The sequence below is a fragment of the Carettochelys insculpta genome, chromosome 2 (genome assembly GCF_033958435.1).
Source record: "Carettochelys insculpta isolate YL-2023 chromosome 2, ASM3395843v1, whole genome shotgun sequence".
In the NCBI taxonomy this organism is placed as follows: domain Eukaryota; kingdom Metazoa; phylum Chordata; order Testudines; family Carettochelyidae; genus Carettochelys; species Carettochelys insculpta.
Window position 1 is genome coordinate 26043625 of NC_134138.1, and position 22045 is coordinate 26065669.

At 46.0% G+C, this 22045-nt stretch overlaps 1 protein-coding gene across 8 annotated transcripts in view; it reads left to right on the forward strand.

Moving 5' to 3' along the window:
* Positions 1-22045, forward strand: part of ZHX1 (zinc fingers and homeoboxes 1) — a 39779-nt gene that overhangs the window by 7935 nt on the left and 9799 nt on the right. For 6 of the 8 annotated variants that reach the window (XM_074986699.1, XM_074986702.1, XM_074986706.1 and 3 more), the window contains 2 exons: positions 1208-1459; positions 3279-3441. The gene's annotated coding sequence lies outside the window, so the exon portion shown is untranslated. Of the gene's footprint in view, positions 1-1207; positions 1460-3278; positions 3442-21087; positions 21225-22045 lie in introns of those variants that run through there. The other 2 variants (XM_074986704.1, XM_074986705.1) reach the window with 2 other exon arrangements.

Genomic DNA, 22045 nt, shown 5'->3' on the forward strand with positions numbered 1-22045 from the left:
GCTGGCTTTCCACTGCTGGGGTGGGGGCGCTCTGAGCTTCAGAGGCTGGATCTGGCTGGCAGGCCGATGAAGCGGCTTCATGTGCTGCTGCTTCCTGTCCCCACAGCTGGGGGAATGGCAGTGCAGGAAACTGCTCACTGGGCATCTTTGCCTGCTACTCCCACTGGCTGGATTCCAGTCAGTGGGAGCAGCCTAGGGTGTTGCCTGGGAGCAGTGTGGAGTGCAGAGCCAAGTAAGTGTCCTCCTTCCCCTTCATGCCCAGACCCCTGTTGCCCTCATGGCCCCCTCTTTGCTGAGATCTACACCCCCCACTCTGCTCCTGCACTCCCCTCGCTCCCTGCCAGGTCCTTGACCCCTTCCCATCCTTCCTCCCACCCAGAACCCTCACCTGCTCCTGCAACCTCCCTCTCTCACAGGCCTGCCACCCTGCTCCTACACCCTTCCTCTCTCTCCCTGACCCTCCACCCCCACCCCATTCCTGCATCCTCCCTCCTGCCCAAACCCCCCACCTGCCGCTGCATCCTCCCTCTCTCTCAGACCCTCCACCCTCGTCCCACTCTTGCATCCTTCCTCCTACCCAGACCCCACACTTGCGTCCCACTCCCCAGCAGCCCCCTCTTGCACACTAAATCCCTCATTTTCATGCCACCCCACGCTCTAGAGCAGCCAACAAAATCTACTAACACTGAGCCTCCAGAAGGATTAATCTCTGGGACCCCTGACTGATTTTTCTGTAGGACAGTGGCCCCCAACCCAACAGAGGTTCCCCATCCCTGCCATAAATAAAGACAATGTTGAAATGTTTTCCTGTAGACATAAATTAATATTTTACTTTATTTAAAACAAAGATTTAAAATATATGCCACCTTATGTTATAAAACGTAAAAAATAAGACCTAAATATACACCCCTTATGTTATAGCTGTGTGTTTGTTTTTATGATCCGGTAGCCTAATATGATTGATTTAGTACTTCAGATATTTAGAGATAAGCAAATGTGGTTTGTTATCATGGGTGATTGGCTGGTAGTTTGTGGTAAGGTTTGTGTTGAGCAGGGTGGGCCTCAGGCCAAAAGGTTTGAAAACCACTGCATTAAACACATGAATTATTGTCTGTAGCTAGAGCTGAACTGATAGTTTTGTGACTGGGTTCTTCAAGATTTTAGAACTAGTAGACCTGCTCCTCTTACACCTCTTTTCTTTTTATAGATGGAAAGAGGAAAATGAGCTCTTCTGCTGTTTTTTTTTCCCAACTCCCAATTGGTTTCTCAACTTTGAATGACCTAGTCATTGAACTGAACTACTTGAATAAACTGAAATGAAGAAGATATTCATTCTGAGCCTACAGAAGAGGCCACTCCTGTCAAAAGTTGATTTAGCACTTCAGACACCTATCCTAGTGCTTAGCCATTGGCTTCCACCAGTGCAGTGGTTTGACTTTAAAATTTGAGCAGCATACAGGTACTGCTTGAATATTTGTATTTAATTTACATTATTTTAATAGATTAAAGTTTTGGCCTTAATGCAAATTGTTATAATTTCTCATATAATTTAAATATGTTTACTTTTAAGAACAATAATTTAAATGTTACTTTTTATTTTTATTCACTGTGATTTAAATTCCTGTACTTTGAACTATTCAATACAGTAGGCCCCCGACTTACGCAGAGGTTGCATTCCTGTGCAACCCTGCATAAGTCAAATTTCATGTTATTCAGGGAAGCCGGGAAACTGACCAGGGGAGCAGCACTGGACAGTTTCCTCTCTCCAGTGAGCAGCAAGGTACTGGGAACCAGGTTCCAGCTCTCCACCATTTACAGGAGCAGGGAAACTGACCAGGCTGCTGCCCTGGTCTATTTCCCCTCTCCTGTGAGTGGCAGAGATCTGGAGCCTGGCTCTCAGATCCCTGCTGCTCAGAGGACAGTGGAAACTGATCAGGGTTGCTGCACTGGTCAGTTTCCCCGCTCCTGTCAGTGGCGGCAGTCAGAGCTTGACTCTCAGCTGCTACCACTGACAGGAGCGGCAGCCTGACTCTTACCATCTCTGACAGGAGTGGTTTCCCCACTCCTGTCAGAGTCAGCAGCCTCCCCACTCTGGTCAGGGGCTGATAGGCTGCTGCACCTGATAGGAGCAGGAGCCATGAGTCAGGCTCTGGCTGCCACCACTGACAGAAAAGGGGAGACTGGCCAGCACAGCAGCCCTGGTCAGTTTCCCTGCTCCTGTGAGTTGTGGGGAGCTGGCGCCTGGCTCTGGGCAGCCATCCACTCACAGGAGTAGGGAAACTGACCAGAGTTGCTGAACTGGTCAATTTCCAGCTCCTCTGAGTGGCGGGCAGCCCAGAGCCAGGCACCAACTACCCTCCACTCAGAGTCACATTAGCCCATGATTCGTTCAACCTGAATGCACGTATCTCGGGGTTCTACTGTACAGGAATGGTGCTTTATCTATTGTACAATAAATTAAATTGTGTTACTGACAATAATAGTTTTAATAGTGACATAAGGTGCAAAAATGTAAGGTATAGCTTAACAGAATGTTTTTTGTGTATATCTATTTGGAAGCAAGTATAACATCGACATTAACTTAAAACTGATTTGGCTATTTTATGTCAGATAATATGAGATATATTTAGGTTTAGAATTCTTCTTCTTTGCTGCTCCTCAATATTATGCAGTTTGAGTCTTTGAAACAAGAGTGGACTCCTATTTCCTTGCACAGCTTGCTTTTTCTTGGTTCTTTTGCTGTTGACTTTTAATTGTTAATTTCAGTGGCTTTAAAGTAAAATTTAGACATGATAGGGACCTGGTCCTGTTGCAGTTAATGGTATATTCCCTTTAACTCCAGTGGGAAGCAAGATTGGGCCCTAAAACATGAGAAGATGGCACAAATAGATCGCAATTACCAATATATTTTAAAATAATTGTTAAAGGGACTCTATTGGGCATCTTAAATGTTTTGTTTAAAAAGATCAGAGATCTAATTTTAATAGAAGTGTTTGCATAAAATTATCAAAAAAAGAAAAAAATCACATCACCCTTCCTGTGTATGAGAACCACAAAGCCATTAATCTATTTTCAGTATTCAATATAAAAAAAAGTGAATTGAAATGCAAAAAATAATCCACTTAAATTATTAAAATAAAACTATTTTTTTCAGTTATCATTACTCTGCTCTGATGCAAGTAACTTTGGTGGTATAATTTTGGGAAAACAAATATCCCTATTCTAGAACAATGATAGCATTAAGTTAATAGGGGTTTCCTGTTTTACCTTCCCTCTAGGACCTAAGAGCAGGGTTCTCTTGTTCTACTACAAGAGTTGGTCACATGAACAACAACTACTCTACTTTAGAAAAAGGATGCAGCCTCTTGTATTGCCTGGATGTTAATGATGTCATCAACTCTTTCATGAAAAACATGGAATCCTGAACTCAGGTCTTGGCAAGTATTCTGGTGCCTTTTTAAAATGTATCTATTTTATATTGAATATAGCTAAACTTAAAATATAGTAACTGTATATGTTTAGATTCAGATTTTTTTTTTCCAGATAAGAGAAAAAATTTCTTCACAGATCTTGTTTATGTGGGAGCTGTCGGTTTCAGTTAAACTGGTGTCCTGCGTGGATACTCTCACTTCAGCTTAAGGCCTTGTCTATCATTTTAAAATTTTTCCATTTTATCTCTGACAGTAGAGTTGCAGTTGCAAACACCACAGTATAAAAGTGTTCAATATTGTTATTTGATTCTTGGCTCAAAATAAGCATAATGGAATAAAGTTCCGTATACCAATGTAATGATCTACAGTCAGGTTTCTGTGAGTATAACTACAACACAAAATGTCATATACATCTTGCCAACATTGCTGTGTTGGTAAAACTTAAAATATTTAGCTTAAGCCTTTTCCAGGCTGACTTAAGTAAAACTGAAATAAGTATCACAAAAAACAAGAAGTCCTATAGCACATTAGAGACTAATAAATGTACTAGGCCATGAAAGCTCATGGTCTAATAAATTTGTTAGTCTCCAAGTTGCTACAGGAGTGCTTGCTATTTGTGAAGCTGCAGACCAACACGGTCACCTCTCTGAAATAAGTATGTCTGAACAGGGCTTAGCACCACTTAAGTTAAATCAATTCAAATTCAAACCTTAGCTTAAACTGGGGCATCTTTCACATGTACACAAGACCACAGTGGAATGCTATGGCCCTGTCTACGTTGCAAATGTCTATGCTACTATCTTAAAGCAAATTAGTTACTGCCATTATTGCCTCTAAATATGGCTTATATCCTCACACAATCCAGGTAATAGTGCCAGATTCTGTTATGTATTGAGTAGCCCCTTGTTCTTCAAGAAGTCTCATTAAAATGAATGAAAGTACTCGTGGAGCAAGGTGCTTGGTCCTGACTGTGAGGGCAGGGGGCTGGACTCGATGACCTCTGGAGGTCCCTTCCAGTTCTAGTGTTCTCTGATTTTACACTCAGTGTAAGGGTGGCAGAATCTGACTGTCAGGTGCTATGGCAACTAATTGTGTTTTGTCTGAGTCAGAGCTTAGATTGGGATGGTCCTCCGTCCTGCCATCTCCCTGAGATAGGGCATCCCAGAATTAAGTGCCTCTTGTGCTGGTGGTGCTGCTCTGTTGCATCTTTCTCTGACATTCTCTCCCATAATGAGAGCCTGTGATAACTGCCCAGATTTTCACAGACTGTATGTGTGCATAATCTGTCAGCAAACTGAAGTAGGAAGGAGCAAGCTTAATTGGCATGTGGATATAATGCAGAGGGGAAAGCTACTGTGTGGACTATTTTTTAACAGGTCGGAGAAATGAATCCCAGACTGGATTTAAAAACACCATTTACCAGTAATGGGGACAGACCCTCCCTTGCTCTTCCCAAAAAATAGGATACAGTCCTGCTCTAGCACTACTAGCTGATTTGCTAGTTCTTATCCATATCTAATTTCTGTGATTCTGTTCATTACTTTACGACTATATATGCTGGCTCTTGATTCAGCATAGAGAATATTTCTATGTTGGCTTAAAAAAATCGAAAAACAAATCACAATCTGTGTTTCCTGCAGTGTAAAAAGTGAGGAGGCTAATCTTGTGGTGAAGTAAGCAGGAAAAACAGTGCTGTGTTTCCAGCTCTGGCTCAGACGCCTCTGGGACCTCGTGCAAGCAATTTAGCTCTCATTCCCTCAAAACAGGGCCAATTGTGTTAACTAATTGCGTTTGTAGCCTGACTTGTATGCATTCAAATGTGGTCTCCCACATTTTAGCAAGCATTAAGAGGGCTTTTCAGTTGTAAGCTAAGACAAGTGAAAAACATCCTTTTCATCTGTCAAGAGGACCTACTTACCTATATTTTCAAATCTGTGAAAAGGTGCCGATAGATTCTCTCATATAGGTGCTGAGGTGTAGTCATTCAGTATCTGTGATGTGTTTTGCGGTGGTTAGAATGTTATAGGAGTGGAGAGTAGGGGATGTGTGGCATTTAAATACATGTAGCCGTAGTGGAACATGTATTGATAGGGTTGCCTATTGCATTCCATTATCAACCCATTTTTAGTTTATTTTAAATGTCTCATGCTTGGTCTTTTCTTGTTATTTTTCTTGGAAATTTTGGTCCAGAAAGTTTAATTTATTTCAAGAAAAAACTTAATGGAAGGGAAAATGGAGTTTTTGTCTGTGACTGTGTTCCTCTTCTTCTCTCCCTCTGTTTTCTGAATAGCTCTAGTGCCTTGGGTTTGGAACAGGAATTTGAAATTTGGCAGAGGAATAGCCCTGAGGTCAGAGAAGTGGGTTTTTTTTAATCGTTCCTGTAAAATATGACAGCCACGTAATAGCTATACTTGCATAGAGGATAGTTTTTAGAACATTTTTATTCTTTTGTAATCATATTATCTCAACAATTGATACTGTTTTTACATTATACTCAATCATTCCAGACTGCTCTAGAGCCTCCGCTATTATTCCAAAATCATGTGTACAGTTATAGCTCTGTTTGTGGTGCAGGCAAAATAGACCCTCTTTCTTCATCTGTCTTGATTCTGATACTGGCAGCTATCACTGTGGCATCTGAAACAGTGCTGCTTATGTACCTGCCGTGAGCGTTTTTTGTAGAAGGAGGAGCACCAGGTTGGGAGCCAGGGATGAGTTATTGCACCTATTCTACTGACCAACCTTAAGAGTAAAAAGTCAACAAAAATGTTATCGAGCGAGGTTTCATGCTACTGTACTTCTCAAGGGGAAGGCAAATATCAGTACTGAGACCAAGAAAGGTTGTAGAAGGTCACTGGTGTGTGAGAGCTTGTTTCCAATAGAGCAGGCACATCTCATTTATTTCCCCACTCTGCCTCTCAGAAAATATGGGAAATCTGTGCTTAGTTATGCTATTGGTAAAATGAGTCTACTCCTGTATGCCCATCTGCTCAAAGTGCATTGAGTTCAATGAATGAATAAACACAGTGTAAATGTGCAAAGTATTGTTTTAAAAAAAAGAGTAGTCCTAACTTTCAATACCTTCAGCTAAGTACAAGTTGAACTTCTTAGTTTGGCACTCACTGTTAGTGTTAGTATAAAGAAACGAAAAAATATGTGAGACAATGATCACCAAGCTGAATAGAACACAGGGAAAAAATCCATATATATCAATGTGACTCTTTCTTACAACATTACTTAGCTATTTTTAATTAACAGTTTTTTCTGTGCTTTGTTTTTTTCCACAGGGTGCGAGGGAGTCATTGAGTGCTCTTTGGGGTGAGGTTGTTCTTTAAATATGGGAGTGTCATAGATTCTTATCCCATATCCATGTCTGAGATTCAGGATGCCACTGGCAATTTTCCTTAAAATAAACTCCTTGCGTGAGATGACACCACATTGCTTGTTGGCTAATATTGAGGCTTAGGAAACTAAAGGTTATTTTCACTTCTTAATGGGTGAAAATTCTCTTACATCCCATGAAGATTTCAGTTTAGATGAAGTTTCTATTAATGGTGAATGAGAAAATTAAAATGAAGATTGCAATATACTCAGAAATATGTACAGAGTGCCCCACTCACTGCCCTTCATCACAGAAAAAGATTTGCAGACTTTTCACAATTTGAGCTGTAAGTGTGAAAGGCCCCTACAGGCCTCCTAATTCAGCAAGAAGCTTGAGCACGTGGCTTACTTCAAGGGTGAGTAATCCCACTGAAATCAGCTCGTGTGTTGAATCAGAACCAGAACTCAGCAACAGAAGGAATTTTTTGAAGACTTCTGGCCTTGAATTCAGTTTTCAGGTTTACTTTGCACTTCATCTTTCAGCAGTAGTGCCTTCCCAACCAGTGAATGGACATCTAGAGAAACTGAGAATATAAGGCAAAACTAAGGACATTTTATTTAGCCAATCATTAATTGATAAACAGCCAGCCTGGTAATCATAGATGCTATTAAGCCACGATAAGTAACCAGCGTTCCTTCTAATATTTTCTATCTGGGGTGGAATAAATCTCTCCTGGGTGGCCACCAAAGTACTCAGTTTATAGGGAACACTGCAAGTAGCTATTCCTCAGGCAGCCCACTTCGTTCTGTGTTCTGAAAATATTTATACATTTCTTCCCTCTTCACCCAACTGTTGGCATTAACTGAGAGAAGTTTTGAGCCTTAATGGGAGAGTGTTAACTGGTAACGTGAACAGTTCACTTTTCCATATTCAATTTTCCATACATTATTGTTCTCAACAGTTTCCCCTTCTGTTTTAAAAGTTAAAGGTGAAGGCTCTGAAGCTGTAAAAAAAAAAAAAAAAAAATTCGTATTTTGTAACTTTGAAGTTGGTAGGATTATTTATAGTGCATAAAATAACACACACGTAAAAACGAGAAGTCCTGTGGCACCTTATAGACTAACTGATATATTGGAGCATAAACTTGTTGGACGAAGACCCACTTTGTCAGATGCAGGTATTTGCCCAGGAAAGCTTACTCTCCAATATATCTGTTAGTCTGTAAGGTACCACAGGGCTTCTTGTTGTTTTTGTGGATACAGACTAACACGGCTACCCCTCTGGTACTTGGCACATACATAAATCTTTCCCAAATTGTGGTTCAAACCTTAACAGTTCAAAGTAAAATTTAAAAAGTTTTTAGTAATGAGTAAATCATAAGGGATTAAAAAGCACAGCTGGTTGAAAAGATTTCACAATGAAAAATGGCTTTCTGAGTAAATGGAAATCTTTGCCAACTTTTCTGGGAATTTTGTTAAGAAACCAAAAATCTTTTTTTTTCCCAAAAAACCTGCAATATTTGACAAAAAAAATTGTCAAAAATGAAAATATGTTTCTTTTTTTATTTCTGGAAATAAAATGTTTCCTACTCAGCTCTAATTAAAATATTACTTATTAGAAATTTAAATCATCGTTTTTTTAAAAACTTTCCTTACATTTGTTCCTAAAAGTACCATAAGTAAAGCAGAAAAATAAATAAATTTTAATTTACTTGCTACTGTGCAGTGGTTTGTTTACTCTTCATTTGAGTCTCAATAGTTTTAAAAAAAAAAAAAAGTCAGTTTTTACATTTTCTCTTTCAGGTGGTGGGACAATAATGCTACTGTATGTGGTTGGCAAACATTGCAGAAGAGTTTTGATTTGTTTTTGAAATGTATCTATTTGCATTTTTCAAAATAGTTTCCATGGAAACTTTTCTCACGGCTGACATTCTTCAAACGATTGCACATATGGAGTCCAGTTGTCAAAGTTTTTCCTCAACAGCACAGCACAGACCCTGGAGGTGCACTTTGGTGGTGCTCAGGTTATGACCTTGCTGACCTGGCACTCCTCAGGTCCTTCTTACTGCCCGTGATGGTCATTGAAATTGTGGTGGCTTGCTTAGCAAGTTCTCCTCATTTCTTCTTCGAGTGTCCCCGTGGGTGCTCCACATTAGGTGTCGGGCTCGCCCGGCGCCGCAGATCGGATCTTCCAAGCAGTTTCTGCCGGACCGCGCATGCGCCGGTGTGCGCCACTCCCCCGCGCGCTCCCGGCCACGTGCGCGATCCGGTCCCCGCCAGTTCCTCTTAACCGCCGTCGGCTGCAGACGGAATCCGAACTAGGCTAAGGCCAAGTAGCGTATTCAATGACTTTAACTGTTTTTTCTTTAAAGTTTTTCAAGTACTTAGGCTACTGCAAGTTAGCCGGTTGTTATTTTTCAAAAAAACAAAAAACAAAAACAAAAACAAAACAACAAACAAACTACAAGCAGGACAGCTTCAATCCAGTCCCAGTAACAAGCGCCGGAGGCCAGGAGCATCGGGCCATCAGCCCTCCTGCTGAGGCAGGCCATCGGACGGGGAAAACAGCACAGGGAAGGTGCTAAGTACCCGCTTAACAACTGAAAGACTCACCAACAATGTCCTCTTCAGGATTTAAAAAATGTGAGTCCTGCCCAGAGGCGATTAAGGAGAGACAGGGAGATGAGGCTTAAAATGCTGCTTTTGATAAGGCCCTCCAGCCAGACGTGCCGGAGCGGCCGCAGCAGGAGGGACCCTCTGGGGCCCATAAAAGGAGAGCTGCCTCCCTCACTCCATCAGCGCAGAAACGGAGGAAAGTCTCCCCAACCCGATCCCTGCTGGCAGCAACAGCGAGCGGGACGGGAGGAGCGAGCAGCCCCCAGCCGCAGCAACAGCTGATCGGCGGCGGCACGGAGAGCCACGTGGAAGCGGCTCAGCCTCCGATAATCAGCCAGCCGCCCCGCACCGCAGGCAGGGCGGCGGCTTAAAACTGCTTTTCGTAAGGCCCTCCAGCCAGACGTGCCGGAGCGGCCGCAGCAGGAGGGACCCTCCGGGACCCATAAACGGAAAGCTGCCTCCCTCACCCCATCAGCGCAAAAACGGAGGAAAGTCTCCCCAGCCCGATCCCTGCCGGCAACAATAGCGAGCAGGACGGGAGGAGCGAGCAGCCCCCAGCCGCAGCAACAGCTGATCGGCGGCAGCACGGAGAGCCACGTGGAAGCGGCTCAGCCTCCGATAACCAGCCAGCCGCCCCGCACCGCAGGCAGGGCGGCGGCTAAACAAGCGCCGGTACCGGCGGCACCGCAGGCAGCGGCACCGACCCCCGGGGAACCGGCGGTGCAGAGCGCGCAGGCACGCAGCCTGCAGGCACCGGAGGACACCGCACCTGCGGCACCGCCCTCGAGCGTGCCGAGCTCGGTGCGGATGGGGCCGGGATCCCCTGTACGTCAGGGGGCGGAGTTACCTCCTCAAGGGAGGGGGAAGGCTGCGCACAAGAGGAGGCATTGCAGCCCCTCTCCGCACAGGGCTGTGGAGTTGCTTTCTCACAGCCCTCCGCTTATGTTGCAGACTCCAACCAGAAGCCAGGGGTCCCCCCTAGCCTACCCGGAGCCCCCTTCTCCATTTTTTTTTTGCAACCAGCCTCACCCTGGCTGGGACCACCTTCACCCTTCCTGGGGTTTGAACCGCTGGACTATTATGCAAAATCGCTCTCTCCAGCCCTCCCCCAGACGCAGAGGGTATGCACCAAGGGAGTGGTCTAGGTCACCTTCCCAAGAACAGTGCCTATACTGCCATGGTCGCCCCTACCACGCGGGGCATAGACACCATCGGCTATCTACCAGGGAAAGATCCCCACAAACGATCTCGTACCCCCGAGGGCAATTGCGACCGGGGACAGAGACTCAAGCATCTCAGGGGGGACTGGTTATGGAACCCCGAGATTTTCCCTCGCAAACCTCTAGTGAGAGGGTGTACCATCACCAGCAGGAACCGGAAGGGTCCAGAGAGACGTATCCCAGTGGTTCCTCGCTCTCCTCGCCGGATGAGGCTACGGCCCCGGGGGACGTCCATCCTCCGGACGATCTCAAACAGTTCCAAGAGCTGTTTTACGAGGGTGGCCTTCATGCAAGGCATCCAGACAGCTAAGGTGCAAGAGAAACACCATAAGCTCCTCAAAAATCTGAGACCTCCGGCCTCCTCCAAAATAGCAATACCGCTTGATGACGCAATCTTGGAGTCTGCCACTATGATATGGCAGACTCCTGCGACTATTCCGCCTGTCCACAAGAGAGCAAAAAAAAAAAAACAAAACTTCGTGCCGACAAAGGGCACGGAGTTCCTGTTCAGCCACCCACAACCAAATTCCTTGGCGGTGGAGTCGTCGCAATGTGGGGGAACAGACAAACATGCCAAAAAGCTAGAGCTGTTGGGCACAAAGGTCTACTCCTCCTCCACTCTACTGTTGCGAATGGCAAATTACGCAGCGCATCTAGCGAACCATAATTTCGATAACCACATTAGGTTAACCTCCCTCATGGACTCGCTTCCAGAGGGCAAGAAACCAGTGCTCAAGGCCATCATGCAAGAAGGCTACGCGGCCTCGAGGACGGGAGTTCAGATCGCCCTGGATGTTGCGGACTCAGCAACAGCGTCCCCAGTACCACAGGGGTTACGAGCAAGGGCGACATCAACAGCACCAGCAGTACAGAACTCCCAGGCGTCGTTCCCAACACAGCCGTGCGTCCTCGGGGCAGGGCCAAAGGCCACAAGTTTGACACACAGATCCAGGGCTGCGCCATCACTACCGTCGCAAGGTCATCCGAAGCGGTTATTCCACCATCGCCTCCGACCATTCTATAACCAGTGGCAAAGGATCACCACAGACAAATGGGTGCTGGAGATCATAGCCACGGGGTACGCCATCCCCTTCCAGTCGCTCCCACCGCCATGACCTCCACCCAGGCCCCACCTCCAGGAGGCCTCCCACGTGGCGAGGCTCAAGCAGGAGGTAGACCATCTCATGCTCATAGGGGCAGTGGAAAGAGTGCTGGAGCAACTGCAAGGGAGAGGGTTCTACTCAAGGTACTTCCTCACGGGGAAAAAGACAGGAGGCGGGAGGTCCATCTTAGATTTTCGAGGCCTCAACCGGTACCTGCGCAAGCAACGCTTTCGGATGATCACAATCGCCTCCATCCTTACGGCACTAGACGATGGAGATTGGTTCGCAGCCCTCGACTTATAAGACGCGTATTTTCACATAACTATTCATCCGGCTCACCTACGATTCCTCTGGTTTTTCATGGTAGGCAAAGAACATTTTCAATACAAGGTCCTACCGTTTGGCCTCTCCTCGGCCCCCAGAGTCTTCACCAAGCCCTTGGCAGTGGTGTCAGCCTACCTGCACAGACAGGGGGTATTTATATTCCAGTATCCGGATGACTGCATACTCAAAGGGGCCTCGAAGGAGGAGGTACTACGCATAATATGCGTCACAGCAGGCACGTTCTCTTCGCTCGGCCTGGTTATCAATCTGAGAAAATCAAAGATAGACCCCACGCAGGACATAGAGTTAGTAGGGGCACGCATAAATTCTATTACAGCGAGGGCGTATCTACCAGAGACTCACTTTCGGGCCGTCGGCTCCCTCGTGCAAGTCTTCACCTTCAGCCCTACGGTGCTGGTTCTGACGTGCTTACAGCTGCTGGGCCACATGGCAGCAGCGGCGTTCGTAGAACAGAACGCCAGGTTACACATGCGCAGCATGCAGCACTGGCTGGGGAGCGTATACAACCCGGCAGCACACACTGTTCACAGGGTGGCGTCGCCCACAACAGAGGTGCGCAAATCCCTGCAATGGTGGGTAAACCCCGAGAACCTGCTAACAGGGGTACCCTTCCACAAACCACACATATTGGTTTTTCTTACTACAGACGCCTCCCTCATAGGGTGGGGAGCACACATGGGTGAAGGGGTGATGCAAGGGCTGTGGTCCTCCACGGAGCAGTCACTGCACACAAATATACTGGAGCTCAGAGCAGTGTTCAACGCCTGCAGACACTTTCGAGACCATATAAAAGGCAAAGTAGTCGGGATCAGTATAGACAATACCTCCACCATGTTTTATATAAATCGGCAAGGAGGAGCTCGGTCCCGTGCCTTATGTGCAGAAGCAGTCCGGTCGTGAAACTGCTGCATCGCCAACAATATAACCTTGAAAGCCTCGTACTTCCTAGGCGCTCACAATGTGAAGGCAGACCAGCTGAGCAGGCGTTTCGCACTCACGCACGAGTGGCAGATCCGTCCCGATCTGCTGCAACCGATTTTTCATGCATGGGGTTTTTCCCCAGATAGACCTGTTTGCTACTCAGCACAACAAGAAGTGCCCACGATTCTGCTCCAGGGCAGGACTGGGACGGGGGTCCCTGAGGGACGCCTTCGCGATCTCATGGAGGGGCCCCCTGCTTTACGCTTTCCCTCCCACAGTGCTCATCCACAAGGTGTTGCAGAAGGCCAGGAGGGAAGGAGCCTGAATGATCCCGATAGTCCCAACGTGGGATCGACAGCAATGGTTCCCCCTACTCCTGCGCATGTCGGACCGGCCACCGATGCCCCTTCCGGTGGCGCCGGATCTGCTTACGCAAGCCCAGGGGTCCATAGTGCATCCGCACCCCCAAGGCCTGCGACTACAAACGTGGTTAATCCATGGCTCAGCTCCCTAGAGAGCACATGTACGGAGGAAGTGCAGCAAGTCCTAGAAAGTAGCAGGAGGACTTCCACCAGGAAGACCTACAAGCAGAAATGGACTCGCTTTACGGCATGGTGTTCTACCAAACAGCTAGCCCCCCTTTTGGTGCCTATGGCTGTGATATTAGAGTATTTACTGGACCTCAAGAGAGGAGGACTCTCGCTACCCTCGTTTAAGGTCCACCTTGCCGCCTTTTTGGCATTCAGACATGGAGAGACAGGGCACACAGTGTTCGCCCATCCCATGGTTACCAGGTTCCTTAAAGGGCTGGTAAACCTATACCCCCCCTCGGAAACCGCTTCCACCTTCGTGGAACTTGGACCTGGTGCTTAATGCGAAAAGGGGACCACCGTTCGAGCCTTTGGCCATGGTTTCCCTCTGCCTCCTTATGATAAAGACGACCTCTCTTCTCGCAATCACGTCAGTTCGCAGGGTGAGCGAGCTTGCGGCAGTTATGGCAACGCCACCCTGCGCTGTTTTTTCCAAGGAGGCGGTAACCATACGGCTGCATCCAGCCTTTGTTCCTAAAGTTTCTTTCTGAGTTTCATACTAACGAACCTATTGTTTACCCTCGTTTTATCCAAAGCCTCATAACTCTGACAAAGAGGCGTGCCTACACCTCCTGGACGTGGGGAGGCGCTAGCTTTCTATATAGACAGGACCAAGTCCTTCCAGAGAATGGATAGACTCCTAGTCTCTATCGCTCCCAAATCCAAAGGAGAATGTCTTTCTTCGCAGAGAATCTCGAAGCACATCGTATCTTGCATAAAAATGTGCTACAAACTCAAAAAGACTCCTTTACTGGCCATGCCCAGGGCTCATTCCACTAGGGCGGTGGCAGCATCAACAGCCTTTTTTCAAGGGCGTTGCGCTAAAAGACATTTGCAGAGTGATGACCTGGTCATCCTGTGACACCTTCGCCAAACATTACGCCCTTCACAGGGTATTCCAAGAGGATACCCGTCTCTCGGCAGCGGTCCTCTCGGGGACAAGCTGCACATAATCCGATTACCCACCTCCTATCTTGGGTTACTGCTGGGTAGTCACCTAATGTGGAGCACCCACGGGGACACTCGAAGAAGAAAGAAAGGTTACTCACCGTAGTAACGGTGGTTCTTCGAGATGTGTCCCCGTGGGTGCTCCACTACCCGCCCATCCTCCCCGCTTCGGATCTCTGTTTAGTGTTTTGCAGGAGCATCCGAGGCGGTTGGTCGAGGAACTGGCGGGGACCGGATCGCGCACGTGGCCGGGAGCGCGCGGGGGAGTGGCGCGCACCGGCGCATGCGCGATCCGGCAGAAACTGCTTGGAAGATCCGATCTGCGGCGCCGGGCGAGCCCGACACCTAATGTGGAGCACCCACGGGGACACATCTCGAAGAACCACCGTTACTACGGTGAGTAACCTTTCTTTCCCTAGCCTTTCAGTTATTGTAGTTTAGTTTTTCACTGTTGGTTTTACTTATTATAGTACTAGTGGTGAAAGTCAAGCAGTGCACCCCAGTGCACCACCCCAGCAAGAGCCGTCGGAGGCATGCCACTGTAGGAAGGTGGTTTGGCTTGCAGAGCACTCTTCCAGCTGAGCTCCTGGGTCTCCATCTGGCACTGGTGGCCTTGGGCATGCAGGCAGGTGTGAAAGGGACCAGCTAGAATACACACTCCCAGCGGGGCGTCTCTTGTGCCTGTATGTATCCTGCTGCCCCTGTCTTGCTGGACTCCAGGCAGCACAAATGCAGTCCATGGCATGAACTGCTGCTGATGGCCCCCAGGAAGAAGCCAGGGGAAGGCAGTGGCAGGCCCGGGGGGAGGGGTATCTTGCAGCACCACCAGTTTTTCTGCAGCAGTGACCCCATGCAGTCAGCCCACAGTTTCCTTGTGGCAGTGCAGCAAACAGGAGCAGCTGGTGTAAGAAGGACTGTCAGTCACTTTAAAAAGTATCTCTGGCACTCAAACCATAAATAGAGGTAAAATTTCAGCCCCCCGCCTCAGAAAGTTTGCTGAGCCCTGGCCTAGACCATCTATACTGTAGGTTTGGCAGTCAAGCCCTACATGGGGGCTTAAACTGGTTCTTTACAAATTGATGGGATCTCCCTTTGAACTGTTGGAAACTTCCTTGCTCCCGTACCCATCTTAGAACAGGGGTCAGCAACCTTTCCAAGGCAGAAAGTCAAATTTCGGCACTCTGACCTCTAAGTACAGTCCAAGTGCCAGTGATACTTTTAAAAGTCACCAATAGTCCTACTTACAGCATCTTTATTAACAAATAAAGATGCAGAGCTTTACCGTTTAGATGGTGGTTGGTACCATTAGCTGGTATTTTGTTAATCCATAGGCAGCATGGCTTTCAGAAAGCTCCTGGCTGCATGGGGGAGGAGGTGTGCGAGTGAGCTGCCGCCTTGCATGCCTATGAAAATCAGCTCATGTGCCACGGGTTGCTGACCCCTGTCTTAGAAGGTTGACTTTCTAGTTGAATAACTTTGGCAGAAGAATTCTGTAGCTCAGGACTCTCAATTCTGACCCTACAGACATGTCTTATTCAAAGACAAAGTGCAGGTCAGGCCTCACCTGGCTTTCGTTCCGAAGGTCATGTCCCAATTTCACTCCAACCAGGACACTTTCCTGCCTGTGTTTTATCCCAAACCTCATGCAAGCAGCCATAAACAGAGGCTCCACTCTCTGGATGTTCCTAGATACTCACCGTTTGCATCAATGCACAAAATCATTCTGGAAATCAAACTAGCTACTTGTGACAGTGGCAGACCACATGAAAGGTCTCCCTGTCTCATTGCAGAGGATCTCTTCCTGGATTGTTGCCTGCTTTTTGCATCCACACCCTGCTCTCATCACTTGTTCCACAAGATTTCAGCCTTCCTTGATGGCATTCCTGACCTGGGTGGCAATTCAAGAGATCTGGAGAGCGGCGACATGGCTCTTGGAACCTACTTTTGCCACTCAGATGCTAGAGACAATGTAGCCTTTGACAGACAGCACTCAAGTCCGTCATTCCACCTCTGAGGTAGTGCTTGGGAGTCACCTAATCAGAACTGATATGAGCAATCACTCAAAGAAAAAATTGTTACTCTCCTTCTCGTAACTGTTCTTTGAGACGCGTTGCTCACGTTCATTCCAGACTTATCTGCCTTCCTCTCTGTCAGCAAGAAGGAACTGAAGAGAGGTGCTGGATTGGCAACATCATATGTTGAGCACCATGAAGGCCCCACTACAAGGGTCTCCACAGCCAGTCTGACTGATGCTGCTAAGGGAAAAGCTTTCCAATGGCTGTGCAGACACACGCCTAACTGTAATGGATGTGAACAACACGTCTCAAAGAGCAATAGTTATGAGAAAGTGAGAATCCGGGCATTTTGGGTTAAATTTATCCCTACCACATCACTTGAATTTTGTAATTTTTTCTGTGAACTCAGAGTAAGGAGGCTCAGATTTTCCAAAATGGCATCAAATGTAAGTGGCAAACTTTACATATATAGAGCCGGATCTTCAGAACTGTTTCATGTGCACAATTCCAAAAACAGTTGCGAGTGACATGTCTTTGAAAATCAGGCTGTAGGTGTTTAAAGATAGGGACCCAAAACTGGTAGCCCCTTTTGAAACTGTGGGCCTAAAACTTTAAATTGTTTTAAAATACACTTACTTTTTAAAACCTTTTGCAAAGTAGCAAATGCCAAAAAATAATAATCATAACATGTTGTCCTATGCCTTTCAAAGCAGTATTGATACTTTAAGAATAACCTTATCACAGGTTTTTGGAGCCGTCTGATAGAGTTAGTAGGCATCCTTCAGTCTGCAGAGACTATGGATCGCGCCCTTTAAAGTTTCAATTGAGGACTTCATTTACAGCGTCTAGTGTGACTATAAAGACCCACACACGAGAGTGACAGTCCTTGCTGCATCTCTTGCAGACTACTACTACTGATAGAGTTTATAAGAAAATTGTGTACTGTAGAATCATGTACTTCAAGATCTTACTGTGGTTCTTTAGCTCAGTGGTTTGAGCACTGGCCTGCTAAACCCAGGGTTGTGAGCCCAGTCCTTGGGGAGGCCATTTAGGGGTCTGGGGTAAATAGATTAAAAAAATTGTCAGGGAAGGTGCTTGGTCCTGCCAAGAGGGCAGGGGACTGAACTTGATGACCTTTTGAGATCCCTTCCAGTTCTATCAGAGATGTATATCTTGTTCTCTTTGGCTGGGTCTACACATGCCCCTTCCTTTCGAAAGGGGCATGTTAATGAGCAGGTTCGAAATATGCTAATGAGGCACTGCAATGAATATGCAGCGCCTCATTAGCATAATGGTGGCCACAGTGATTCGGAAGTGCGGCTTTTCGAATTGTGCGCCGCCCGTGGAGACGGGACCTTCTGAAAGGACCCCCACAGTTTTCGAAAGCCCTTCTGCCTATCTGGTGATCGGAAGAATGGCTTTCAAAAACTGGCGGGAGGGTCATTTCAGAAGGTCCTGTCTCCACAGGCAGCGCGCGATTCAAAAAGCCGCACTTTTGAATCGCCGCAGCCGGCATTATGCTAATGAGGTGCTGCATATTCATTGCAGCGCCTCATTAGCATATTTTGAACCTGCTCATTAACATGCCCCTTTGGAAAGGAAGGGGCACGTGTAGACCCAGCCTTTTAGATTCTTTAGGGGGAGATTTTCAAAAGTGCCAAAGGAGTTAGGGCCCCAGGCCCTACTGACTTTCTGTTGGGCTTGTGCTCCTTTGGAAAATTTGGAAAAATTTCCCCTTTGTGTCTGAGTTATTTCTCTAGAACCCTGTTACATTTTGTTAGAATTCCTCCATTGTCATGTAACAATGATAAAGAATCAAAAGAAGTATTTGTTTTCTTCCAAAACTAATAAAGTAGCTTTATTAGAACACGAACAACAGTGCTGTCCCAGCACCACTTCCTCTGTCGCCCAGTGTTTCTTATTGCAGTGGCAATGTGTAAAATATTCTTCAGTCTCTGCCTTCCCAAGTGAGTGCTGCTGCTTTATAGAAACCATACACGTGCCTTTATACTTTCATCCCAATTAAATTCTCTAGAGGACTCTTTCATAAAGATCTGCACTGTTCTTTCTGCTCTGTTATTTTGTGCTGTGTTTTGGCTTGTGTTCTGCCTCTTTCTTTTCTCTCTTCCTGTCTGTACTCCTTATTGCCCCTCCTTGGTCCCTGCCAGCCCTGACCAGGAGTTCTATATGAAATGTTGTTCATTTTCACTTTGGTGCCACTCAGCACTTAGAAAAGGAGAGGGAGCAAATAGATTTCATTTTCCTGCTAGCTGTGCAATGAAGAATGGGGGGATAAAAGTAAAACTGTAGAGCATGGCACACAACAAAGCATTTCTGTTCTACTGAGATCTTAAGGCCTGATTTGTAAAAGGCATTTAAACACCTAACTTCCATTTAAATCAGTGGCAGATAGGTGCCCACATGCATTTAGAAATCTGATCTTCAACAAATTTCATCTGCTGCTTAGCAGCATTGTGACAAAACACATATGGTTTTCTAAAATTATTTCATTTTTAAAAAAAAATCTAATGTGGTCAGTGATATATAAGTGCACAACTTTCTTCGCAGAACTGCTTGTACCAAAGATGCATGTTGCTTTCCTGGTACACAGGCTAGAGGGATGGCAGAATATGTTTAAATGTAAGCACTACAAACCAAAATAGAAACTTGGGGGCAGTCTGCACTTACACTCTGTCTCATTTCAGCATTGGACTGTCAATGTGGGGATAAGATTCTTACTTCGCTAGGGCAGCCGTGTGTGAGACAGCAGTTACATTTTGTGGTCTAGAGGAGAGTAACATTCTTCAAAGGTGACTTGGACGCTTAGGATCCTAAGTCTCATTCCAAGTCAGTTGCTCAGTATTAACAGCTGAGTAGGGTTACCATGTTTGACGTCTCAAAAAAGAGGACACCCCTCAGAGGGAGTGTATCTGTATCGGCCTCTACCAGCTCACTTTGTATTAAAGTACTGTATATAGCATAACACATTAATGCAATGTGAGTTGGTAGATACTGATACAGATACACTATCACTCAGGAGTGTCCTCTTTTTTTGAAAGTTCTAACATGCTAACCCAACAGCTGAGGCATTGGCCAGGCTAAAATTTTGGGAATAGGGTGAGCTCAATTAGACATGTAGGGTGGGAGTTTTGGACTCATTCAGTTAACCTATCAGATCCCATTGAAGTCAATATGCATTTTGCTGTTGACTTCAGTGGGAGCAGAGCTAGAGCAGAATATTTCTGACAATTTTACTGATAAACTCTTAAATACAAATTGAAGAACTCAGCAAAGTACCAGTCTCTTTCCTTCTAAATGTAAACTGTGTGTTTTAAAATGTCTTTTATCTCTGGGTTGTAAATTGAGAGAAAAATATTTTGGAATATGATTTTGTAATGTTCTGTTTACACTTTATTTTTGTATTTTGTCTATCAATGTACCCATCTTTTTCTTTTTTTTTCCAGTCCAGGAAAATAAGCTAACACCTGAGACACTCAACTGCATTTTTTAATGATCATTCTGTGAAAGGAATTCTCTCAATATAATGCACACTGCAGGGTATACACTAGCATCTCTTTTGAAGGGCCTTATCTGAAGATTACATTTGCAAAGATTTTTCAAGTGTAAATCTGTTTTTAAAACAATGTAGAAAGGTGTATGTACAGAAAAATATTCCAAAGAAGATACACGTGGAACGGTGATTCAGTAAAAAGAGGCATTTGTCTTAGACTTCTGTTCAGCAAAGTGCTTAAGCATGTGCTTATGAGCAGTACTGAATCAGGGTCTTAATCAGCAAACAAAAGATTTTGTAAACGTCTGTAAATTAAATACTTTAAACAGAGACAGACTGTTCATTCCTTGACAAGACAGGGATATAGTCAGATTTATATTTCATGTAGGGAGAGGTTCTTCTAAAAACAGCAGAGCATATGTGTTCACAAGCAGCAGACTTCAGATTTATCAAACTGTGCCTTTGCCAGCTTTTCCCTGTATAATGTGGGATTTCATGTGCTGTATTGTGCAGCCCAAGGGAAAAGTACTTCTCTCTAGCAAGTGCAGTGCATAACGGGGGGCTGACCGTTAGGTGAACTGATTTCCCACAGGCTGCTGCCAGTGTAATACTGTTGTATTCTTTCAAAAACCAAGCATCTTGTACAGCACTATGTGCAGCTAAGTATCACTTGTTTCTCCTTTGCATTGGAGAAAAGTTTGAAGTTAACAATAATTTCGATTTTTCAAAATGGAGGATAAAGAATAGGGTGACTAAACTAGTATAACAAATATCTCATTCCCTGCCTTGTTTGGTTTTCATTCCTCTCTTCAATGTACACTCTTCTCTCTGGTTTTCCTCTGTAGTTGTTTTACGAACGTACTTTCTTTCCAGTTGATGTCTGCTGAATCCTATTGCCTTTGTAATGGCATCTGTGTTCTTCTCTAATTGAGCACACTGCCACCTAGGGAGCTAAGGACCATAGTTAAGAGTCACGCTCTAATCCTCTGGCTGTAAACTCATGTCTCTCTCTCAATCTCTCAATCTCTCTCTCTCTCTCTCTCTCTGTGTTTGACTATATTTCAAGGAAGAAGCAATTAATGAGATTACAACTCTGCAGAAGTTTCTGGGACTCTTTCCTATGCACTGTGCCCACGGAATGAACTTTAATCCATCGTGGCACCTTTTTAGGAATATATGAAATTGCTTTCCTTCTTAATCTGTGTAAATATTGCATAATTTGGTGTATTTTTAATTGTAGAGGTCAGTTGTGTCTGTATAGTGGTTCATTCTTTCTCTTCTGTAAAATAGACAAGAGTCTCTGCCTGTGCATGAGTTCGGTTAGTGTCCTTTTGCTGTTTTAGCCCATGTTTTGTTCTGGTGTAATTAGGGTTGCCAACTGTCCAAGCACACAGACCTGCCGCAGCCCTGAGGTTCTACCCCTTGTCCAGCCACCTCTGAGGTCCTGACCTGCTCACTCCATCCCCCCTCCTTCACTCACTTTCACCAAGCTGGGGTCGGGAGAAAGGGTGTAAAATCTGGGCTGGGGCCAAGGGGCTCATAGTGGCGGGGGGAGTTGGGCAGGAGGTTGGTTTGCAGCCATGGGGTGTGGGCTTTGTAAGGGAGTTTGAGTATGGGTTCAGGCTGTGGCAGAAGATTGGGGTGGAGGTTTGGGGTACAAGCTCTGGGAGGGGGCTTGGAGCTGAGGCAGGAGTGAGGGGTGCGGACTGTGGCTGTGCAGTGCTTACCTCTGGTGGTTCCCAGTTGGCAGTGCAGTGGGGATAAGTCAGGCTGCCTGCCTGCCTGCCTGTCTGTCCTGGACCCATGTTACTCCTGGAAATGGACAGAGTAGCTTTGTGGGCCCTGAGTGGGGGCATCAGGGATTTCCACACGCTGCCCCGCCTGCAGGCACTGCCCTCACAGCTCCCATTGGCCTGGCCAATTGAATTTGCAGTGTTTGGGATGGGGGCAGCCTTCAGGGACCCTCTGTTTCTGTCTCCACTCCCAGGACCACAGGGATGTGCTGGCCGCTTCCATGAGCACTG